At 34.7% G+C, this 26119-nt stretch overlaps 1 pseudogene; it reads left to right on the top strand.

Annotated features, from left to right (window-relative positions):
* Positions 1–18640: 18640 nt before the first annotated feature.
* Positions 18641–22402, top strand: LOC131601969 (endoglucanase 13-like; annotated as a pseudogene).
* The last annotated feature ends 3717 nt before the right edge of the window (positions 22403–26119 follow it).

Here is a 26119-nt window from a genome sequence, read left to right as displayed (position 1 = left end):
CATGGTACCTGGACTCTGGATGCTCACGACACATGACAGGAAGAAGGTCTATGTTCCAAGACCTGGTGCTTAGGTCTGGAGGAGAAGTCAAGTTTGGAGGAGATCAGAAGGGCAAGATAATTGGCTCTGGAACTATAAAGTCTGGTAACTCTCCTTCCATTTCTAATGTACTTCTTGTAGAAGGATTAACACATAACCTCTTATCTATCAGTCAATTGAGTGACAATGGTTATGATATAATCTTTAATCAAGAGTCTTGCAAGGCTGTAAATCAGAAGGATGGCTCAATCCTATTTACAGGCAAGAGGAAGAACAACATTTATAAGACAGATCTGCAAGATCTTATGAGTCAGAAGGTGACTTGTCTTATGTCTGTTTCTGAAGAGCAGTGGGTCTGGCACAGAAGATTAGGTCATGCTAGTTTGAGAAAGATTTCTCAGATTAACAAACTGGATCTTGTCAGAGGACTCCCTAATCTGAAATTTAAATCAGATGCTCTTTGTGAAGCATGTCAGAGGGGCAAGTTCTCCAAACCTGCATTCAAGTCCAAGAATGTTGTTTCTACCTCAAGGCCATTAGAACTCTTGCACATTGATCTGTTTGGCCCAGTCAAAACAGCATCTGTCAGAGGGAAGAAATATGGATTAGTCATCGTAGATGATTATAGCCGCTGGACGTGGGTAAAATTCTTGAAACACAAGGATGAGTCTCATTCAGTGTTCTTTGATTTCTGCATTCAGATTCAATCTGAAAAAGAGTGTAAAATCATAAAGGTCAGAAGTGATCATGGTGGTGAATTTGAGAACAGATTCTTTGAAGAATTCTTCAAAGAAAATGGTATTGCCCATGATTTCTCTTGTCCTAGAACTCCACAGCAAAATGGAGTTGTAGAACGAAAGAATAGGACTCTGCAAGAAATGGCCAGAACCATGATCAATGAAACCAATATGGCTAAGCATTTCTGGGCAGAAGCAATAAACACTGCTTGCTATATTCAGAATAGAATCTCTATCAGACCTATTCTAAATAAGACTCCTTATGAATTGTGGAAGAATAGAAAGCCTAACATTTCATATTTCCATCCTTTTGGATGTGTATGCTTTATTCTGAACACTAAAGATCATCTTGGTAAGTTTGATTCCAAAGCACAAAAATGTTTCCTTCTTGGATATTCTGAACGCTCAAAAGGCTACAGGGTATACAATACTGAAACATTGATTGTAGAAGAATCAATCAATATCAGGTTTGATGATAAGCTTGGTTCTGAAAAACCAAAGCAGTTTGATAATTTTGCAGATTGTGATATTGATATATCAGAAGTTGTTGAGCCAAGAAGCAACGCATCAGAAGCAGAGCTTCTCAGAAGCAAAGAATCTGAAGATCAAGTATCAGCTTCTCTGGAGAATCTAAGCATTTCTGAAGAACCACCTGTCAGAAGATCATCCAGACTCATCTCTGATCATTCAGAAGATGTCATTCTTGGAAAGAAGGATGATCCTATCAGAACAAGAGCATTCCTTAAGAACAATGCAGACTGTCAATTAGGTCTTGTATCTTTGATCGAGCCAACTTCTGTTGATCATGCTCTAGAAGATCCAGACTGGATAATTGCTATGCAAGAAGAACTGAATCAGTTTACAAGGAATGATGTTTGGGATCTTGTTCCTAGACCAGATGGATTCAATATAATCGGTACAAAATGGGTCTTCAGAAACAAGCTCAGAATGAGAAGATGAGAAGTTCTTATGTATGAGTATCTTCTGAAATTAAATTTCTCTTATAAGAAGTTCTGATTGAAATCAATTAGAAATTGTGATTCAGTTATTACTAACGTTTCATTGTTTAAGTTGATTCAGAATCTCTATAAAAGCAAAACAGCTGTAACTGGCTATCCAGATGGTAAACACGTGTTCACTATTCCTGGACAAGCGTGCGTGCAGTTGAGGGGACGTCTACTTAGGTAACTGTGCAAATCACGTCTTTTGTCATTATTATCTCTCCTCACGTCACGTAACATTAAATGCTTTTCATCATTTACTCTCTTTCAGTTTTCTTTTTATATTCTTCAAACGTTTCTTTTCCCTCTTATATTTCTCTCACTTTGCATTCAGTTTCTTTTTCGTTCTCTCTCTTTACATTCATATCATAAACCCTAGCAGTTTCCAATATCTGCAACTTCATCATGAATCCATCGTCAAGCTCTGGGAATCAAGATAATGATCGGAAACTAAAGAGAAAGGCAACTGCTGATCCAGAAACCAAACCAAAAAGAGTAAGGATCACCTCTCTTGACGGTACCCCTAAATCACCTCCCTCTTCAAAGACCTCCACCACCTCTTCCTCCTCATTCATCCTCTCGGAACCACCTTTTTCACCATCTGATATCTCCTCTCCTTCAACCCATCCATCAGTTATTTCGTCATCTCTCTCACACCCTTTTCCCACCAGAACACCTAATCCCTATAGTGTTGTTCTTCCCGACTCCAGGATCACTGTCAACCCTCCAACCCCTACCACTCAATCACATCTGGAGCTTTTTCATTCTGATGTAAATGGCTGGTTGGAGATTCTGGGTGCTGCTCACCTTAACCATCTGGATGAGTATGCTACAAACAACCTTTGGGATACCTTTCGTCAGGATTTTCTGGTTAGGGCTACAGACACTCAGAGAAGGATCATGTCTGAAGCTCCTGGTATTCGAGGTCTTCGGTTGGAAGGTGGTGAAAGCAGCTGTCACCATCTCATCAGGAACAGAAGTGTTCTTGAGAAGAAGATACCTGCAGATGAGTTGGAAGAAGAAAATCTCTGCAGAGACATCGTGGTGTGGAGACCATGGTTTCTTGTGCTGACTGGAGATTTTCAGTGGCTGTTCAACTGGTTCAGAATGAACCCTTCTGAAAAAGCACCTCACATGGTCTTTCTAGTAGTGGTGTATCCTGCTGAAGTTGCTGGTCCTACTCCTCCAACAAACCTAGCAGCTATTCTTCAAGCGTTGGAAGTTGGATCTTCTGAGCTGCCTGAACCAGAATATGCTAAGGCTATTTCTGAGTCAGACTCAGATGAGGAAATGGATGATGCACAAGCTGAAGATCTCCCAGAAGATCACCCTGCTGAGATTGCTGTCCCTTTTGGCAGAAATTCAGGTGCTTCTTCTTCTGGTGAAACCTCAGCTCTGATGGAGACCTTGGAAGCTCTTCATCAGAATCAAGCTATGCTGGCTTCTCGTTTGGACGCGCAAGAAGTAGCCAATGCTGAGTTTCGCTCCTTCATGGCAAGGCAAGCTACAAGCACTGACGGGATTCATGATGTTCTGGCGCGGATTTTGCGTAGGCTAGGATCTTAGTCTTTTGGTCTTTGTAGTTGTCTTTCCTTGCTGCATCTGTTTTCCTGCATTCCTCTCTTGTAATCTTCTTTGATTATAAATGAAGAGTTTCCTTGTTTTACATTCCAGTAATTTTATTTGTCGTTTTACATCTGAATCTTTTGAAATATTCTTTTTGATGTTATGACAAAAAGGGGGAGAAGATAAATGATAAATGATTTGATTAATCTATCAGTTGCTGGGTAAAGTTCCCACACATTTACTAACAAGAACTGCAAGTTCTATATGGTTTAAGTGTTTTGCAGGTATAAAGAAGTGAAGAAAAAAATTCAAAGCAAACACAAGAAGCAAAACCATAAGAAGTGTTATTCTGTAAAAAGAATAAACTCATGGAAACTGAAGCAAGCTGAGTGCTATCAAGCTTCAGAAATCAGAAGCACTGATAATAGAATTTGATCCATATTTGTTTATTTGATCTGACAAAATTCTATTTGCTCTGATACATTATTTTAGCCTATATGGCTCTGATACATATAATGTGTTCTAATAAACATTTTATGTTCTGACTCGTTCATGCTGACTTTTGTCGTTTAGTTTTTGTTCTGTAACATTTCAGGATGTAGAGATGCTCAGATGATGCTCTGGTACATTCAACAATGTTCTGATACAAATCTAGCATGAAGTGATGTTGGTAGAAATTCAAAGCTCTGAAGCTATCCGAGGGAAGCAGAAATCAGAAGCTGTGAATGTTCCAAAGATCCAGAAAACTCAAGTTCTGAAGCTGTCCTAAATGGAAGCAGAAATCAGAAGCTGTGAATGTTCAGAAGATCAAAGAAATTCAAGTTCTGAAGTTGTCCTAGATGGAAGCAGAAGTCAGAAGCTGTGAATGTTCAGAAGATCAAAGAAATTCAAGTTCTGAAGCTGTCCTAGATGGAAGCAGGAATCAGAAGCTGTGAGTATTCTAGGGATCTAAAGAAATTCTAGTTCTGAAGCTGTCCAATGGAAGCAGAAGTCAGAAGCTATGAATTCTCTAAAGACAAAAGCTTATGTGATCGTCTCTACCGAAATAATCAGGGAAGTCTTTTATTAAAAGTTCTTCGAGTATTTATTTCAGGGGGAGATTATTTATCTCAGGGGGAGATTGTTAATCTCAGGGGGAGACATATTCATATGCTTATGCTATAGCTGTGTAATTTGTCTTTTGCCATCCGCTCTTTCTGATCGCAAATTCATATCATTTATATATGTTTTTGTCATCATCAAAAAGGGGGAGATTGTTAGAACAAGATTTGTTCTGATCAATTATCTTAGTTTTGATGATAACAATAATATGAATTTTGCTTAAGATAATATGGTACTCTAATCCAATGCAATTTCCTTTTCAGGAAATATATATGAAGAGTATGCATAATTCAGCGCTCAGAAGCTTCGTCTCAAAGGGTTCAGCATGCAACATCAGAACATGGTCTGGCAAGACATCAGAAGATGGTCGAAGCAGAATCAGAACATGGGTCTATGGAAGCATCAGAAGAACAAGAGAACAGAAGCTCTGAAGTTCTGATGGTATCACGCTCAGAAGCACTTCAAGGTCAGAAGATCAGAAGATGTTGTGCACCAAGCTGTTTGACTCTGATGATATTCAAACGTTGTATTCACAAACATCAGATCAGAAGGAAGTACAAGTGGCAAGCTACGCTGACTGACAAAAGGAACGTTAAAAGCTACTAAAGGCTACGTCAGTAGACACAGCGTGAACAAGGCTCGAGGTAGTTGACAAAAGCGTATAACATTAAATGCGATGCTGTACGGAACACGCAAAGCATTAAATGCACTCAACGATCATCTTCTCCAACGCCTATAAATATGAAGTTCTGATGAGAAGCAAGGTTAACGACTCTGAACAAAAACAACGCATATTAACTTGCTGAAACTCTGTTCTACTCAAAACTCAGAATCTTCATCTTCATCAAAGCTCACTACATTGCTGTTGTAATATATTAGTGAGATTAAGCTTAAACGATTAAGAGAAATATCACAGTTTGTGATTATAGCTTTTAAGAAGCATTTGTAATACTCTTAGAATTGATTACATTAAGTTGTAAGGAACTAGAGTGATCGTGTGGATCAGAATACTCTAGGAAGTCTTAGAGGTTATCTAAGCAGGTTGTAACTAGAGTGATCGTGTGGATCAGTATACTCTAGAAAAGTCTTAGAGGGTATCTAAGCAGTTGTTCCTGGAGTGATCAGTGTGTGATCAGAAGACTCTGGAAGACTTAGTTGCTGACTAAGTGGAAAACCATTGTAATCCGTGCGATTAGTGGATTAAATCCTCAGTTGAGGTAAATCATCTCTGCGGGGGTGGACTGGAGTAGTTTAGTTAACAACGAACCAGGATAAAAATAACTGTGCAATTTATTTTTATCTGTCAAGTTTTTAAAGCCACACTTATTCAAACCCCCCCTTTCTAAGTGTTTTTCTATCCTTCACTAGTGTTGTTACACTTATTTGGGATAGTTCTAAGAGTAATTTTATAATCACTTAAATGTTTCTTCGCAACTACTCGCAATGATGTATTATGTTTGAACTGTGGATTACGTGACATTTGCTTGTATCTTTCTATTTCATGAGACAAGCGAGTTACGATGCAAATGATACATGCAATTGGTACTTTTTCTATCCAATTTATAACCAGCAAAATCAAAATCAAAGTATCCAACTAAATTTGAATAATTACATTTTAGATACCATAAACTCATCAGTGGTGTACTAGTGAGATACCTCATAATGCATTTGACTGCAGTGATGTATGATTCTTTTGGTTTGCTTGAAAATATGCATACATACAAACAAAAAAATATGATATCAGGATGAGATGTAGTAAGATATAGAAGAGAATCAATTATATCTCGATATTTGTTTTCCTCTACTAATTTTCCTCTATCATCTTTGTCTAAATAATACAACATTCTCATGGGAGTGGAAATTAGTTTTTCTTTTTCCAGTCGAAATCTTTTTAGAAGCATTTTTCAATTTTATCTTGATTTATTAAAGTGTCTTCTTTTGCTTGATAAATTATGAATTCAATGAGGTATCAAAGCTCAACCATCATAACAGTCATGCAAATACAACTTGTATACATAAGATTAACTATATAACTGCTTGTTGCTTCAAGGATGAAGCACTCGGAAATCTAAAGACGAGCTTACATCCTGAAGGGTGTTATCCTTTCTATGTTTGTTGGTACCTTAATAGCTTTGAGCAGCACACTTAGGGAATTCAAGGTCATGTTGTGCCTGTTTCACCATTTTAACTTCACTATCAACCGACAAAAAATGGTGGTCTTGAGTATGACACCTTGATTGTTCCTCTATCCACCACTTAACTTCACCATCAATAGGCTCATGGCCAAATTAACTTCTATAACATCTAGTGTAAGTTTGATCCTTTTACTCCTCCTTGGGATTCTTCCCAGTCTCTTGATCATTTAGAAGAATTCCATTAAAATTTAACCCAACGCCAACTTCCTTCATATATAGCCCAGTAGAAGCGAATTTGCTTTTTTATATGATAAAAACCCTAGGGTTATCTGTTTCTAGTTCTAACACTTATGGGTTAATCACCTACACCTCGGTTCAGGAAGATGCACCACTAACTTCTAAATCACTACCAAGGTCGATAAAGGGAATGTAACAATAAAAAGTCTGGATGAATGCCTTTTAGCATTGTTGACTTGATATAGACAACAACCCTTTGAAGCATAGAATTCAGAATCGTTGATGAAGCTTGTCCAGAAGTTACAGAGTCGTTTCCTATGGTGGCGTCTGCTTGCTTCAAATGACTCCAGTCTTTAGATATTGCTAGTATTTAGATTTCCAAATAAGCTTTAGTATAGCATCTGAGAGACTTGAGTCTGACTTCTCTAGAGCATGAAAGCTTGGTTCTGATCCTTCTTATTTATAATAGCTTTGCATCTCTCTTGATGATTCTTCAAGGTGTTTATCTTGATTTATATCAAGGTTAATGTCTTTTGATTCTGTACACTTAAACAACCATTAGTAAAACTCCATTTTTCTTTAAAGACTTTGTTATCATCAAAACCTTTTAAGGGTCTGAACAAATCTTGTTCCAATATTCATTACCCTTTGGTATGTCGCACTAGCATTTTTCAGGCTGAAAGGCATCACTACCTACTCATAAGTACCCAAGGCCCCAGGGCATTGAAACCCCTTTTTTGATACATATTCCTTTGCAATAAATTTTTTTATATATCCAGAATAACCGTCTAAAAGACTTAAATACTCAAAACCAGCCAGCTGCTGACTCGACCAACATTTCAGCCACTGGAATTGGGTATTCATATTTTGCATAGCAGCATTTAGGTCTCTAAAGTCAATACATATTCGAAGAGTTCCATTCTTTTTAATCATTGAGACAATGTTCACTAATCACTCGACATACCAGACGGTCTTGATGAACTAAGTCTTGAGAAGTCGTTTGATTTTTGTTTTAATTTTCGACATGACCTCTGGTGCGAACCTTTTTGGCATCTTCTTTATGGTATTTTTGTCATATCAAATAGGCAGTTTTAAATCCACTAAATCTTGACTAAGCTCTAGCATCTCATCGTAATCCATGGCAAAAAAATCCTTGAACTCTTGAAGCACTTTAATTATTTGTATTCCCAGACTTGGTTTAATTTTAACATTGATATATGTTGTTCGTTTGATCATCCCATCCCCTAAGTTTATCTCTTCCAAAGGATTCTGAGCTTGCATCCTTTTAGTTGAATTCATTGGGTTTTTTTCAAACCCCAAAGGCTCAACGTCATATATGCAATCGAGCATGTGGATTTCTGAAGCTGTTTCTTGTCTTTTTTGCTCAAGTTTTATGATTCTAACAGTTTTAAATATTGTGGCTTCGACATCCACCTTTGGTTGAGATATAGCATCTAGGGCTGTTTTTAGTTTGTTCTCAGCCAGATAGGTTGAAATCCGAGCCAATGCGCTCGACTAGGACATTGTTATCTTTTAGAGTTATACCATCTATTATGCCCGCCGATGGTCTCGTATTACCACATAAATTCGTGAGTTGGGTGCAACATAAATGAGTAGTAGACATCCTCTCCTTGGAAGGAAAATCCAGTTTTATCTGGAGTGCATGGTGAAATGTTCGCCAATCCTCTTATCTGCCTCTATTTTCTCGATGATGACATCAGGTTTCCAAATGGTGATGTGTTGATGCATAGTCTACATGATTTCCCCCACTCCATGGATCCATTCCATGCCTAAGAGCAATTTGTAGTTGGCCTTGGTCGGGAACTACCATTAATAAAATAAGTATGAAGGTTGCTCCTATTACCACTTCTACCTAAATGACGCCTAGCGTCTTGTTGGTCTTCTCCCCATAATTCAACATGACCATATTGTGAGCCTTTAGGTCTGTGTCGCTCTTGTCAATCTTTTTCAACAAGGAGTGAGGCATTATGTTAATAGAGTCTCAACCATCGACTAGAACCTTATGTATGCCTACATTCTCAATTTTATCCATGTATTCATCTTGGTTATATATGGGTAGTTTCTCCCTATGCTTCGTTGTAGTTTATACATGGGGAGATAAACTTTGTTTCACATGCCTTCTACTCGACTCGCCTTCATTGGTGGTTTGAACACTACCACCCTTAGTTGAACTTACTGCATCGAAGCCAACTTTCTTATTGTGTTGATGTCTCCGCCATGGCGTCCTGGTCATTGGATTCTTGCCAAGTAATTCTTAGAAATATTAGAATATTTCTTTGAGAATTTTGAGTTATCTTGGTATGATGAACTCATAACAACTTTGATTGATTTCCCCTTGCAATGATCATTATTCGTCTTCTTAGTAGGCCTGACCCACTCACGTACAAGAGCATTGGCTGGTGGGATGTAGTTCCTACTTTTTCTGTAATATATGAGGGAATCCCCTCTTGTCAAAGATAAATCTTCCTTGCTTATCCAGCTTATCAGACTTCCTTGGTTGGTGAGGTTTAATATTTTCCACCTCTTTGGAAGTTTGCTTGTCGAAGACTGAGCTGCATCTTGGGTAGAGCATAACCCTAGAATCTTTGAGTTTACACCTATTCAAGAAATCTGTTAGCTCCTCTTCGGTCCTAGGATAGACCGCCTTTACTTGCTCGTTGTAGTCAAGCATGTTCACTCCATCAGTTTTGGTGTCGAGGTCGTCACTCCATCATTGTCTCCACAGGTTCTACGAAGAGGGCATCTTCTACTTTAGGATCAAAATCAGCTTCACTCTGTGATCTCTTCTTCTCGAAAAATTTGAATCTTCCTTCTTTCAGCGCATTCTAAACCAAATCCCTAAAAAAAGACACATTGAGAAGTTTTATGACCAAGAAAATTATAGAATTTACAGACACCTATTTTCTTTCTTTGTTTCAATGGAGAAGTTTTGAGTCCCTTAGGGACTATGATCTAGCCATCAGAAACTAACAAGTCCAACATTTCGTCACATTTAGTTACATCAAATGTATATGTTTTTTTGGGACAAATTTCATGTTTTTAGGCTCGACAAAATATTTTCCCGCTCGAAGGTTTTAACAATTTACAGATATAAAGGGGTCCTACATTTAACTCTACCATATTAACCTCACTCTCCTCAATACAATTAGTATCGAATATGTGGTCAATTTTGTCTATTTCGACGTAGGCTACCTTTTCTTTTTTTATGGCATCTGTTTGACCTAGCTTTTTATGCTTTCAAGTGTTCGACTTGTCAAACTCTATCCGCTAGTTGAACCATGTCTCTTAAATACCGAGTGTCTAAGTTTTTCCTAATAAAATAGTCTAGACCTCTTGCAGCCAATTCAACTAACTCATGTTTAGGCACTTGGGTGAAGCACCTTGCTTTAAATATCCCGAACCTATTAAGATAGTCATCTATTGATTCGAAAACCTTTCTCCTCACACTAGCTAACTCTTTGTGGCTAATCTTGAACTGGCCCATGTAGAATTATTCATGGAATATGTAACACCCTAATTCCCCAACGTAATTTTATAAAATCAGAGTACATTATTTTTCAAAATAAAAATACAAGAATTAGGATGCTAAACTTCACCAACGATAAAAACCTACTTAAACATACATATATAGATACATAACACATCATGTGGATGAACCAACAATTAAATCAATATGTGTTCCCAAACTTTAACTTCATTAACGCAGTGGAATAAACATATTATTCTCTTAAAAAATACTCAACAAAGTAATAGCAACACTTATTTAATAAAAAAGGAGTTCTTATTACTCCAACAAATCAACACAATTAAAAAAAGTCAACATAATAAAGAAGACAAGCGTTCACCCCCTGGTGTTACATATCAGAGCATAGACGCCGACTCATAAAGCAATAAGAGCAATCTCTTCAGAACCTCGCTATCCTGGACTACTCCTGATTATCTGCATGTTACGCACATAGAGGCAACATTCAAACAGAAGGGTGAGATATCACAACAATATAATAAGTTATATAATGGTAACTATGCAACAAATATTTCATGCATGTTATCACAATTCAGGATTCATTAATTTATATCATTTTCCACCAGTTTAAACGCACAACAATGTACCCAAGCACACACAATTCATCATTCAGATCAGCATATAATTCATGCTTCAACCATACAACTCCATCATCATACAAATCATACACCTTTATGTTATGGGACTGTCTCGACTTCATGCATGTGGTACCAACAGGGCATAAGCCCTCATCAAAGTGCTAGAAATGGGAAATAACATGGAATGAGCCCACAACAATAGGGCATAAGCCCTCAACAACAAGGCATAAGCCCTCAACAATTTGCCAATCCAAGCCATCAACAAGGCATAAGCCTTCCACTATGAATGCATGCGACATTGATATGCAACAACATAATTATGCAATGTCAGAGCATGAGCTCTCAAAATTATGCCATTCTAGGACAACAAACAGTGACATCGTTATGCATTAGATCATGCATTTTATTCAATCATCATTCATGCAACATCATCGTTAAAACACAACAAATACATCGCACTTGGTAAAACGTCAACACACGAGGCATAAGTATCTAGCAGAAAAAATAAATTTTGAAATACCAAAATTATGATCATGCTAAAGAGAATATTTTTAGCTTTCCAACGGTCCAAACGACGCGTCAAACAGACACCCGAGTCAAAAGTTATGGATTTTCGAAGTTTTGAAAAAAAATCTGCCAACACAGTGATGTAATGGGTTACATCATTCACGTAACCGGTTACATCAGTTCCAGAAGCAAAAGTATCCCATTTTTCTTTGATTTAACCGGTTACCTCATTCACGTAACCAGTTGCATCACCCAAAAATTGAGTTTTTCACCATTTTTCACACATGTAACCGGTTACCTCAACCATGTAACCGGTTACATCACTGAAAAGTGTAAAAATATGTATTTTTCTTCTCCTACGACATTGTATCCCAAAACCACAAAATTCCAATTTGTAATCAATATAAAACCAATCCAATCATATAATTTACAACACATACAATGCAATACTTCTCTAAACAAAACATTATATCAATTTCATCAATTTTGATCAACTCTAGGGATCAATTTATGCACATTCAACACCAAAACCTAACATATAAATTATCCCCACATACCCGCAATTATACCATCTATTATAGAGTCAGAACCCCACCCTTACCTTAGATTGAAGGTTCTCAAAGCTCTCTCGATGGATTCTTCCTCTTTTCCTCGTTCTCTCTTCCTTGCTTCAACTTCTCAGAGCACGGTCGTTTCACCAAATGTTACGATTGACTCTCTCTTCACTCTATTTGACTAGAATAACCCTTGGACCCTTATTATGATAATCCCATAATTCCCTTACTAATTATTACAAACCATTTTAAATAATTCTTATAATTTTAAATAATTATTTCTCACCAATTTATTTAATTAAGCTATTTCTCCAAAAAATCTTATTTTTGGCAATAACTGTATAGAACACCGACAAAAAATAATAGTAACAAATAAATCACAAAAAATCGATTAAAATAATAAATAAAATATTCGGGGCGTTACAGAATACCCTCTCTAGTTGGTTCCAACTACATATGAAACATGGGGGTAAATTGGAAAACCAAGTAAAAGCATTTTTAGTTAGCAAATTTGGGAAGAGGTTTCATCTTCAAATCCCTTATTGGCTATATCTCCTGCCTTCGTCTGATACCCTTCCACATGCTTGACAACAGACTCATTAGTATCCCTTACAAACTTAGTGAACTTCGAAATTTCCAACCCCTTCGTATTTCAGTCTACAACATGTAATGACATAAAGCTGGGATGAAATTTGGCTTATGCAAGCCGACATTAAAGCTATTTTTGGCCAAAATTTGTTCGACCATGTTAGCTATGTTTTTTTCCCCAAAATGGTTTTTTTGGGCATTCCTAACAATTTGGTCTGCATCTTGATTCCTATTCACTAACACCAACTCTTAATCATTTTGACATCTGTCGCCCCCAGTAACTCTAGGTGTGTTTACTTAGACCTGTTGGGTCATAATCTGTTGTTGCCTATAATTTTTAGTCATCCTATTTATTGGGGACTTCTAATATTTGATCAAGCCACATATTCTAAACTTTGGTATTGGTCGAAGAGGTGTTTGGGGAGCGCCAAAGAAATCTACAAATTTATCCCATTTGTTGGGCCAATTACTAAAGCAATGGTTATTGTTTATAATCATGGGGTTAAACACAATGCCAATTTTCCATGTTAACATACTAACCATTTTATGGTTGCTCTCATCCATCTATTTTCTTATAGACTGGAGGGAACTAGTCGTTAATGTTGGAATTACTTGATGTGGTGCCCCTCGACCAATATTGCTTATAGCAGATCTTGATGCTAAGTGTTGATTAACAAGGGACAAAACTTCCATTGCATTATGTGCACACGTTGATGCAGTAGGATGTAGGCCCATCATCACTATAGTTGGCATACCATAAGGTTGTTCTCTACCTCCAGGAGGTAGTGAAAAATTCAAGGGAAAAAGAGGCCATGGATCTCCTTGATGTTGTGTAACCTCGGGGGTTGTTAGAACACTATAAACTTGGGGTGGCAGCACTTCTACTCCTGGAGATGCAACCACGGTCGACACTTGACTAATAATAGTAGGATTTTCCCCAACATACGTTGAAATTCCTATATGAACTTGCGTCGATTCAACTAGTTGTTATGTATCTGGACCATTATTTTTAGGAAGGGACGTGTTCTTTTGGACAACCTATTTCAGCGAGAGTTCTACCACTTCTTAGACGCTTAGAAATCCAGACATTGGAAACATTTTCTTATTCAAAGACACGAAATAAATGGTATAAGTAAACGTTTCTTACTGAAACTTAAAATTTTGCACAAAAGGGTCCTAATAGGCGTGCCAATTTGTTCGCAGGTGTTTTTAGTAAACAATCACGAGTTTAGTTCACTTAAGATATTAACTCAGAAAATCTCTGAGACATATTGGGCAAAAAAGGGATTCGTGAGAAAAATGTGTTTGGTTGGGTTTATAATGCTTGAACAATAAATAACTGGAAAAGGACATAAACTTTTTTTTTCTGGCTTTCGCACTCTGGTTCCCAGGGGAAAGGGGCCCTAGTAATCCTGAGCTTTTTCTGAGAGGTATGGGCACTGGCCAAGCATTGTTTCCACCTAGGAATCGAACCCGGTATTCCCAAGATTACGTCCTTAGCAGGAGCTCCTTTATGGAAAAAGACATAAACTTTGGGAAAAGATAAACAAGACACAAAGTAAATGAAGTAATTGACATTAATATAAATGCTTTGAATCTAAAATGTTTGCTAAAAGTTTAAAGGGGTGGACGCGGACTCACATATCTCACAAACGATTTCACTCGATGACTTTGTTACTTTAGTTCTATAGAGTTGGTGAAAATTTGCGACCCCGACTACAATGCAGGAGCCTGCATTATATACTATTACAAGGATAACCGTTGACAACGGTTAAACCCTAAAGACCCGACATGTATCTTATTACTTAGACCTTCACACTCTATCTTGCTTCCACGCGTCTTTAAGGATATAACTACTCAAATACCATAAAATCATGCTGGAAACTATTTTGTTAACTTCCTTGAACCTCCTCAACTACCTTCAAGAATATCTGATTTAGCTCCATAGCACTTGTCGAACATATCTTCACTTAAGTGACTATTGGACATAGAAAATATGCTAAGTCCGAGATAACTAATGATCTTGTCGACTCCAACTATCCTGTCGAAAACCCTTTTTCGAGATTTTGGATATGATTTGAGGAGAGGTTGATCTTAATCTTGTGGATCTGTTCTTGAGATTCTTCCAAACCATACTCACCAAGTATCGTTGAACGCTTATGGTTGACGTGATTGGTCAGTCAAAGCCATTTCGGTCGAGACTTCTTGACACATAGTATTTTTCAACCTTTCTATCAACATTCTTCATTGACTTTTCTCCAGTCAGAATTTCCAAGCTAACAGACATCTATTAACCAACACATCAGGTTCCCTACAAACATACAAGCTCTTACTAAATACCTCCACTTTTTATTAAACTCGAACCTGACAAGCATGTAATTCAAAAACTCTCAACTAACTGATCAAACATTTTCTCAAAATCAACATTGAATTGATGTAACACTTTCTAGATTTCTGAGCCAAGCCTATCACCTCATTTACAACCACCTCACCATCCACCAACAATCTACCTTTAAGAAAAGCCTATTGATTTGGATAAATACATTTATCCATCACACTCATAAGTCAAATAGCCAACACATTAACCAAAGAAGTAGGTCTACAATATCTTAGTTACCCAAGGGATTTCACCTTAGGGATCAAAGTTGAAAATTCTAGTAATACACGCTCGATGTCAAACTGGATTTTATGACATCCGCAATTACGCAGCACAAACAGTAATAACAGAACAACATAAAAACAATAAAGAACACACATAATTGTTTACCCAGTTCGGTTCAAACAACCTACTCTGGGGGCTACCAAGCCAGGGATGAAGTCCACTATTAGTAGTATCAATTCAAAGCTAAACTCCCCCGTTTACAACTTCTCACTTAATCACTATCAAATGACCCTTCTACCTAGGTTCTCCCTAGATATGGAATATCTCCATTCCACTCCCCCTTAATCACAGCAGTAATTACACATAAACAAATAACAATTAAAGATAGAAGACACTCTTCAAAAACACACCTTGATCTGCTTAAAAGCTTCAATCAAGAGACACGCACTCGTGCTTAAAAGCTTAGAGTGACATTACACAAACACAAACTATTCCAACGCAATCATCAAGAACAATTGCTTGGATCACACGAGACAGTTACAGAATAACAGTTCTTCACAATACAAAATCTTCTGTCTGCGTTCCAAAATAGGATTGCAGTCCTTTTATATGCAGTCTTGGGCCTTGGGCTTTTTAAGAAACACATTAGGGTTAACCAAGTTAACCTAATTCACACGCCATCTGTCTGTTACACAATGTGCTGTCAGCAGGATCTTCTTGACGAAATATTCAGCACTCAATAAAAGGTTTCCTAAACTGATAATTGAGATAAATCAAAAAACACATTTAATAAATAATAACAGCTCCTGCTGTCACACACGGATGTCATGATATCGATCATGACATTCACTATAAAACCTGTATTAGCTTCACACATATGCAACCTGTATAATACAATATCAACCAGGTATGTTTTACCATTAATGCAGCCAACATGAAAACACCTTCAAAAGTTACAAAATAAGATGCAAAGCTATGAGGTACCGAAGCAAAGCGATGAAATAGCTCAAACATAATTCCTAAATCTTCCCCAAACAAATCCAGAATCTTCTAAAAAAAGAGAAAGAAAAACCACCAGGACTAAGATCTTATCACCCTCACAGTGGGGCACAACACCATTTAACTCCGGAAGAGTAAAATGAGTTGTTTAAGCAAGATTGTCCTCGTCAAAATGAGTGTGAATGACTACTCCATCAAAGCTCTGTCTATTAGCATTTGACTCTTTGAAAATATAAAAAGAATAGATAAAAACTTCTTGTCTAATCTCAGACTCCCCTCCAATTCAACCCTCGCCAACCTTCAAAAATAAAATTGTATTTCTTCTACTTTTTTTTTTGACAAGAACAAACTTAACTGATATCATTAATCAAATAACGTTCAATACAAGGAGGTACATATCTGAAAAAGCTATGCCGAGACCAAGAATTGGCCGCCTTAGCTAACGTATGGGCGACCGAATTCGTTTGGCGTTTGATGAACTTTACCTCAAAGTTCGGAAATAAAACTAACAAATGCTGAATAGATTTAATAATAACGCTAAATTCTGAGGAACCAACATGAGAAGCATACATAGCCTTAGTGATATTCTGACAATCAGTTTCAAAAATGACGTGGGATAACTGAAGAAAAATAGCATTTTCGATTGCTTCCTTTAAAGCGGTTGCTTCAACTTCGACAACGGAGAGAAGACCCACAATCCCAGGACACCCCTGCCGATATAAACCTTCCAAAGTGGTCTCTAAAGCACCACCCTCTATTTGTTGTACCACACACATTATTGAAACCTGCATCAACATTACATTTCAAGTGATTAACTGATGGCGGAATCCAACTTATAGGTAAATTATTACCCGCCGCTAAAAACCAGAGTTAATATCTCTTTTTTTTAAGCCATTTAGATTTGAATTTTTGAAACGCTCGAGAATCAATCGTTAATTCTTAACAAAGACCAAAGCTATGCGCTAGACCTATTATGCAATTCATTATGATTTATGAACTTGGCAAAAACATGCATTTTTTTAATTACATCAAAATAGTCGACATACATATTCCCAAAAAATATTAATATTGTTGTAACATATAGCCTCACTTTTTAAAGATACGGTAGGATATCACAATAAATTTTGTTGATGGAAAAATAATCATCTTGTAAAATGGAAGATAATGTGATTGAAAGAGACAATTTGATCATTGTTTTAGAAAAGAAACCCCACCACAAAAATGGAGTGAGTGGTGTTAGTTTAACGGCATGCAAAAGATGACATATCCCACTCCCCATATATCATGTACTTATCAAGATATAATTTATATTCCATCAATAACATTCCTCAATTTGACGTTTGAAGTATTGTTGAATTACACCTAAGCAGGCCTGAATTCTATACCCAATTAGAATCCATTAGGTGTCTCCTTACTTTAGTGTAATTTCTTCCTCCACCATGAGTTTTGGAATGAGACCAATTTAGGATCTTTATAAAGGAATAAGAAAATATAGTAGAATCACTACTAGAAATACACGTATTACCTGCGGAATTTCCTGCGGAAAATATTCCGCAGGTATACCTGCGGATTTTCCTGGGACTTTATTAAAATAAATAAATTTACTGCGGATTTATGTTTAGCAGCAAATTCCGCAGGAATTCCTGCGGATTTTACTGCGGAATGTATATTTTAAACCAAATATTTATCCATAATATAAAATCCGCAGGTAATTTCGCAGGAAATATTAACTCACAAAATCCGCGGGTAATTCCGCAGGAAAATTTCCTGCGGTTTTACCTGCGATTTTGACATATTTCAATATTTAAAAAAATTAATCATTATTTTTTCTATTTTATTAATTTTATTTATAGTGGTTTTTTTATTTAGTTTAATTTTACTTTTTTTAATCTTATTAATTATTTTTATAATGTATTTTGGTTAATTTTTATTTTTTATTTTAATCTTAATTTTTAATAAAATAAATAAATGGTATGCAGATTTTGAATTATATATATATATATATATATATATATATATATATATATATATATATATATATATAATTTTTCAACTTATTATATTTTAATAATAGGATAGTTTTATAAAAAAATAAGGATTTAATAAAAATACACCGACAGTGTAAAGCAGTTTTACACTGCCAGTGAAATCCAAACCGTTAAATTATAAAAATTTGACTTTTTATTTTAATTAAATATAAAGTATTTATTTTTTAGTGTTGTAATGTATTGACCTCAAAGAAATTTACACTGACAGTGCAGTACCTTTAAGCTCAAAAAATAATAGGTATGAAAGTTTTAAAAAAATAAAATTGTAAAAATTTAATTTGATGGGAATTTATATTTTAAAAAATAAAGTTGTAAAAAGTTTATTTTGATGGGAATCGAACCCACGTTTTAAAGCAATCAACTGCACTATGTGAACCACTAAGCCACTACACTGCGGTGTACATTTTTGGTAGTTACAATGATTTGTTCAACAAATTACTCACTCTCACGTTTAAACAATATTCAAAGACCTAAGAAACCACCACTCACTCACTCTCACGTTGTAGCTACTCAACTTCAAACACCTAAAAATCACTTCGTTCTTCTCTTGTGTTCAACCGTGCTCTGTTGCCATCACCGCATCTTCACCGGTGTTCTGTTGCCGCAATCTCGCCGGAGCCTAGCGTTGTGGTCTTCTTCATATTCACACTTCAACTCAGGTATTCTCTTGACATTATATACATTTCGTTCCTCGGAGTCCCATCACCGCATCTTCACACTTTAATAAGAAATACCAGTGCTATCAAGTTATGGCTTAAGCTAAAAATCAATTGAAATCATGAATGTTACAAGAGTTTCAGTTTCCATAGCTAGGGTTTTGTTCCTGTTTTTCTGATGTGGTAAATTTGTTCCTATTCATTTCTGAAATTAAATTATTTTAAGTTAGGTTGAATATAAACTTATGTGATTTTTGTAAACAAGGTGTTTGTTGAAATGATTTTAGTCTTAGGCTTCAAAGTTGTTGTCTTGTAACTGGTGAAGGGCTTAAGGCTCTTGGTATGGCAGTGAGTAATGGTCTTGAAGAATTGGCACTCATAAACTGTGATGTGGTTGAAAGGGAGAAAGGATTGCTTGCAACTTTGGGTCAACTTAGTTGTCGTGTTCATTGGAAATGATTCTGCTCTATTTAAACGATAACCTCTACTCATTCTATCATTTCCATCTGCAATTTTAAATGACCTGACAGTTATAGGTCCATCTTCTGCAGGCTTCTTGCTACCCGAAACAGGAGCTTCAAGGAAATCACCACCTTTTGCTTTGATTGCTTGTAGAAAGAAGGTTTTTCAGTCGCAATTAACACGTAAGGTCTTATTCATGTTGGTTATTCATTTCCATGTTGGTTTCTTGCATTCATTTGGTTGATTTGAAGGTGAGAGGCTGTAAAGGACTCACTAGTGTGTATATTAAAAGTATGTCAGGGACTTGTGTCCGTACAACAACTTTAATCAAGGAAATATATATATGAATGAGTTTTTTGTGTGGCCTTTATTGAACTGAACTGATTTTCAAACCTATATAGTCAGTGGTGTGTCCATAACTGTTTGTTTAAAGTGTGTTTTGAGGACTATTTCAATTTTCAAAGAAACATGTAAATGATCAAAGGAAGAAAAGTGATGTATATATTTGTATGCATACATTCTTGACTTCAATCACTCATCTCATGTTTTTTTCAAAAAAGTTTAACCAATCTCTATCTATACAAAGACAGTGACAGACACTATTTTAAGAAACATGTATATATGGTCCCTGCTGCACCTTTGATACTGAGAGAAAGAAAAAAACTCAATGGATTCCAAATTTGATGGGCCTACAAATTGAATTCATCAGTTATGAAATTACCTGTTTCGTGAAGACCTATAGAAGTATGACTGAGGATGGTAGACCAAATGAAAGATAGTTCAATAATTAGAGACAAGGAGTGGCTAAGAAAAATTATGGGCCAAACCATCAAGAAAGGAACAGCAGCAAACCAAGTCAGAATGAAACTGAAAGGTTCTGAAATCTGCACTTAACAATTGACAACAAAACCTATTTAGCTACTTGTTCTTTTCGATGCTAATAGTTCTGATTAACCGACTGTAACGGCAATTAACTGAAACTTAGCTACTAATAGTTGGTTATGCCTAGCTTGCCTAACTAACAGTGGCTAATATAGAAGGCTCTAGAACATTTGTGTTGATTAATTTTGTGTATGAGTTCATTGGGTCAAGCTGAATTTTGTGTATGAAGACCTTTTGTGTATGAAGACCTTTTCATTGGGTGAATCTGAATTTTGTTGCCGCAATCTCGCCGGAGCCTAGCGTTGTCGTCTTCTTCATCTTCGGTGTACATGTTTCATTTCGGTGTCAAATTCATGGATATGATTTTTAAGTGTACATGTTATATGTGTATATATATATGCAGATGGACCTAATGGGAGGATATTATGATGCCGGAGACAACTTGAAACTCGGATTTCCAATGGCATATACTATAACAATGTTATCATGGAGTGTAATAGAGTTCAAGGACAAACTTGAAAGTAAGAATGAGCTTGATAGTGCATTATATGCCATAAAATGGGGAACAAACTATTTGATAGAAGCACATCCAGAACCAAATGTGTTGTATGGAGAAAATGTTGATCCTGATTCAGATCATGAATGTTGGGAAAGACCTGAGGATATGGGAACACCAAGGACTTCTTATAAGATTGATGAACAACATCCTGGTTTTGATCTTGCTGCTGAAACAGCTGCTGCTTTCGCTTCTGCTTCCATTGCTTTTCAGATCATGAATGTTTGGTGAATATTTCTAACTACTATTTTTATTTCAGCTGTTTGATTTTGCAAACAGTCATCAAGGCATATACCATGATAGTATACCACCGGCTGCAAAAATATATTCCAGCAGTGGATATAAGGTAATCATTTAAAATTATATTTATTACAAAATATCTGATAATTAGTACAATATTATTTATTTAAAAAAAAAAAGAAACTAGGGCACATATTGAGATTTTGGAATATAATTTTGTACAAACAGGATGAATTACTTTGGGCAGCAGCATGGCTTCACCGTGCCACAAAAATGAAAAAATACCTTGATTACATTGGAAATTCTGGTGACAATGGCGGTGTGTGATCAATGTTTAGTTGGGATGACAAGTATGTTGGTGCACAAGTTCTTATTGCAAAGGTATATAATATCATTCCATATAACACATCAATATTGCTATTTAAATATTCTAATATATTGGAACATATATATTTATGCAGCTTGTTTTAGCTGGAAAAGTAGAGTCTTCAGGAATTTGGGGTCAATACAAATCAAATGCAGAACAATTCTTATTTGGCGTATCGAGGTGACAAATTTATGTTGCTTTTATTAATTTCAGAATTAAGCTATGTAGCACCGACACCTCTGAAATAGGTGTGTCCGGGATTTTGAATTAAGCTATTTTGACATCTGGGATTATAAGTATTTTTTTTTTTGCTTCTGTGATTTCAGATTGATGAGAATGTGGCAAGAGAGATTATTAACCACAGGTCTCTTCGGCACCCGAATGTTACATTTATGGTGTTTGTTCTTTCCTTCAACTTCAATTATTTATTAAGTGATATAACATTGCGCAGGTTTAAGTGGCTGAACCTAGTGTGCCCGGTACTATTAGTATACTTTGTGGATTGAAAGAGAGATATGAGGGCCATCATGGTGTTAGAATTTGTTGTTGCAGCTCAACTGGTATGCTCTTGCACTCTATTAATATTTGATTACTTATGTATTGGATGGGCATGATTTTGGTTGTGGCTTTGCTAACATGGTATACGTTTGTTTGTGTTTTGTATTTGTTAAGGGCATCATCTTCCTGACAAGGCAATTGATTTAGTCGACGAGGCATGTGCAAATGTGAGAGTTCAACTTGATAGTCAGCCAGAAGAAATTGACAATCTTGAAAGGAAGAGAATACAACTAGAAGTGGAGCTTCATGCTCTAGAGAAAGAGAAGGACAAAGCTAGCAAAGCCCGTCTTGTAGATGTAAGTATAGATGCTGAGTTTTTATCTTAAGTAGGAATTCAAATTCAAATTTTCCATGTAGCATCAAATGATATATTAGACAATGAATACATATTTATTCAATGACTGATAGATAACTTAGTTAATCAAACTTTATTCATTTAACCTCAGTGTTGGACAATGGTGCAAAGTATGTGTTTTTTTGTAGTACAAGAAAGTTTATATTCTGTTTTGTATATTTACTGTATCTAGCTATTTACCTGCGGATTTATCTGCGGATTTTTCCTGCGGATTTAGCTGCGGAAGGTTTCCTGCGGACTTAGCTGCGGATTTACCTGCGGAATTTCCTGCCGAAATTATTACCCACGAAGGTTTTAGCTGGGGACGTATAACCGCAGGAAAATCCGCAGGTAACGTGTTTCCTGCGAAAATTTAGCTAAAATCCGCAGGTAAATCCGCAGGAAATTTGAGTATTTCTAGTAGTGAATAATTATAATGGGGGTATTGTGATCTTATTCTAATGTGGTAAAAATAATAGTGATATTTATGATATAGATAGATTATCAGGTTGAGAGATAAGTAGAGGTTCTACGGCAAGAGATGTGGTTGATAAACTGATTGTATAGATTACCATCAAACAAATTTTAAATTTTCAATAAGAAAATTATTGGTTATGGAAAAGTCTACAATATCTTTATTTAATTTTTTGCCACCACAATAAAATTGAAATTATTTGGTCTTTGCACAATAAAGTTCTTAATTTTATTATTAAAATAATACAACATCCATATTTTATCAAACTTACCAAATTTCTCTCCATTCTCTATTTTTTTTTCTTTCATCATTTTTTCACTTCTTTCTTCCAAAAAAAAATTTATTATTGATATATATTTTTATATATGAAAAATGGTATTTATGATCGAAATATTTTTTAATCAAAAATAGTATACATGAAAAAATTTATTCAAAAATTTTATTATTGATCTAAATATTTTTATATACGAAAATTTAATATTGATCCAAATATTTTTGTAAATGATACCTAAATATAAATAATATTTATATACGGAAAAAAACTATTATTTACGAAAAATGGTATTTATGATCCGAATATTTTTTTATTCAAAAATGGTATACGGGAAAAAATATACTATTGATCTAAATATTTTTTTATATGATATTTACTGTTGATCTAAATATTTTTGTAAATGATACCTAAACAAAAATGAAGTCTGTATACGGGAAATTTTTTTATTATTGATCTAAATATTTTTATATACGAAAATATTATTTATGATCCAAATATTTTTTATTCAAAAATGACATAGGCCAAAAAAATTTAGGCTAAATTACAGTTTTGGTCCCCCTGTTTTGGTATTTTCACGATTTTGGTCCCCCTATTTTCTTTTTAAACAATTTTGGTCCCCCATCCCAATTTTGAACCAACTGTTCATGTACGGTCATATACTGTTCATGTACGGTCATGTACTGTTCATGTAAAGATCATGCACTGTTTATGAACAAAATTGGGATGGGGACGACTAAAACTGTTTAAAAAGAAAATAGGGGGACCAAAATCGTGAAAATACCAAAACAGGGGGACTAAAACTGTAATTTAGCCAAAAATTTATTATTGATCTAAATATTTTTATATACAAAAGTTTAATATTGATCCAAATATTTTTGTAGATGATACCTAAACAAAAAAAATATTTGTATACGGAAAAAAGTCTATTATTTACGAAAAATGATATTTATGATCCAAATATTTTTATTCAAAAATGGTATACGGGGAAAAAAATCTACTATTGATCTAAATATTTTTTTACACAAAATTTACTATTGATCCAAATATTTTTGTGAATAATACCTAAACAAAAAATCTATTATTGGTCTAAATATTTTTATATACAAGAAATGGTATTTATGATCAAATATTTTTTATCTAAAAATAATATACAAGAAAAAAACCTATTATTGATCTAAATATTTTTATATAAGAAAATTTAATATTGATCCAAATATATTTGTAAATGATACTTAAATAAAAATAATATTTGTATACGGAAAAAAAATCTATTATTTATGAAAAACGGTATTTATGATCTAAATACTTTTTATTCAAAAATGGTATATGGCAAAAAATCTACTATTGATCTAAATATTTGTATATATGAAATTTACTATTGATCCAAATATTTTTGTAAATGATACCTAAACAAAAATGAAGTATGTATACGGGAAAAAAATCTATTATTGATCTAAATATTTTTATATACGAAAAATGGTATTTATGATCCATATATTTTTTATTCAAAAATGGCATAGGCCAAAAAAAACTACTATTGATCTAAACATTTTTATATACGGAAATTTAATATTGATTCAAATATTTTTGTAAATGATACCTAAACAAAAATAATATTTGTATACGGAAAAAAAATCTATTATTTACGAAAAATAGTATTTATGATCCAAATTTTTTTTATTTAAAAATGGTATACCGGAAAAAATCTACTATTGATCTAATTATTTTTATATACGAAATTTACTATTCATCCAAATATTTTTGTAAATGATACCTAAACAAAAATGAAGTCTGTATACGGAAAAAAATCTATTATTGATCTAAATATTTTTATATACGAGAAATGGTATTTATGATCAAATATTTTTTATCCAAAAATAGTATTCGGGAAAAATTTATCATTGATCTAAATATTTTTATATAGGAAATAATCAATTATTTATCTAAATATTTTTTTCTTTTTTAACATTTTATTCAAAATAATATATACAAATGCGTGTAACCGAACAGAACCCGTGCGTATGCACGGATTTATTACTAGTTTCTATAGTAAAAGCATAATCAACTACGATTAATACTAACACACATACAAAAACTAAACTACTCATAGTGTTGGTAGCTTTATACAAATATGAAGATAATATGGAGTTGTGCCAATAGCTTTAATCTTCAAGATTGACAAGCTCACCTTTGATCCTAAGCTTACCATCCTTGTCTCTTAGCTTTATTTATTCCAACATTTGTTATATTTTTTTTAAAAAAAATATTAACCTAGGATGTTAACTATAGAATATCCATAAGTGATATTTCGCCTAACAAAATCCATGCTTCATTCGTGAGCCAAGCTTCCCTTACCCTTAAGTATTTATTAGCTTATTCATGTGAGTCGCCGATTCGTTAAACCACCATGAATTGTTAGGCGAGCTTCCTAGCTCACCTCACGAGTTTTCTCATGCAGAATTACTGGAGTTTTTTTTTATGATTAGCTTGCCTCGTGAGTTACCTTTTCCGCCTCACGATCTTCTTTGCTAGGAATCCTTCAAACCCTTTGTTTACTAGAAAAAGATCTTCTCCTACTAATGTCTTCTGTCATCCCTCATGCTCATGATCTAATGTACAAGAAATTATGAAAAATAGATAAAGAAATTAACTATATACTCGTTTACTTCTCACAAGATCATTTATTGTATTGGATAGAGAGTTACCTTGATAAATTATTACTTAATTTCCTACAAAGAGTTTAGGAAAAGACTCATAGATTATACTATAAACTTAATGGAAACTTACCAAACAAAATATGTAAAATCACAACTTTTGGCTTTTTTAAACATAGTTAATTTCTTGCAAAAACAAGTTAGTAACCGACCTATCATATTATGGAAATTTAAACATAGTTAATGAATATGAATTTATTTCTTATTCGTGAAGGTGTAATTTCAATTTTTAAAATTTAACTATTAATTAAATGGAATCACAATCCTCTCAACTACTTAATGTTCAAGTAAATGATTTTCACTCAATCCAAGTGTACTTGCAAAAGGTACAGTATGTGACAACCTTATAGTGTATAGTTGTTAGA

This window comes from Vicia villosa, linkage group LG5, assembly GCF_029867415.1.
Source record: "Vicia villosa cultivar HV-30 ecotype Madison, WI linkage group LG5, Vvil1.0, whole genome shotgun sequence".
In the NCBI taxonomy this organism is placed as follows: Eukaryota; Viridiplantae; Streptophyta; class Magnoliopsida; order Fabales; family Fabaceae; genus Vicia; species Vicia villosa.
This window is presented reverse-complemented; position numbering and strand designations above follow the sequence as displayed.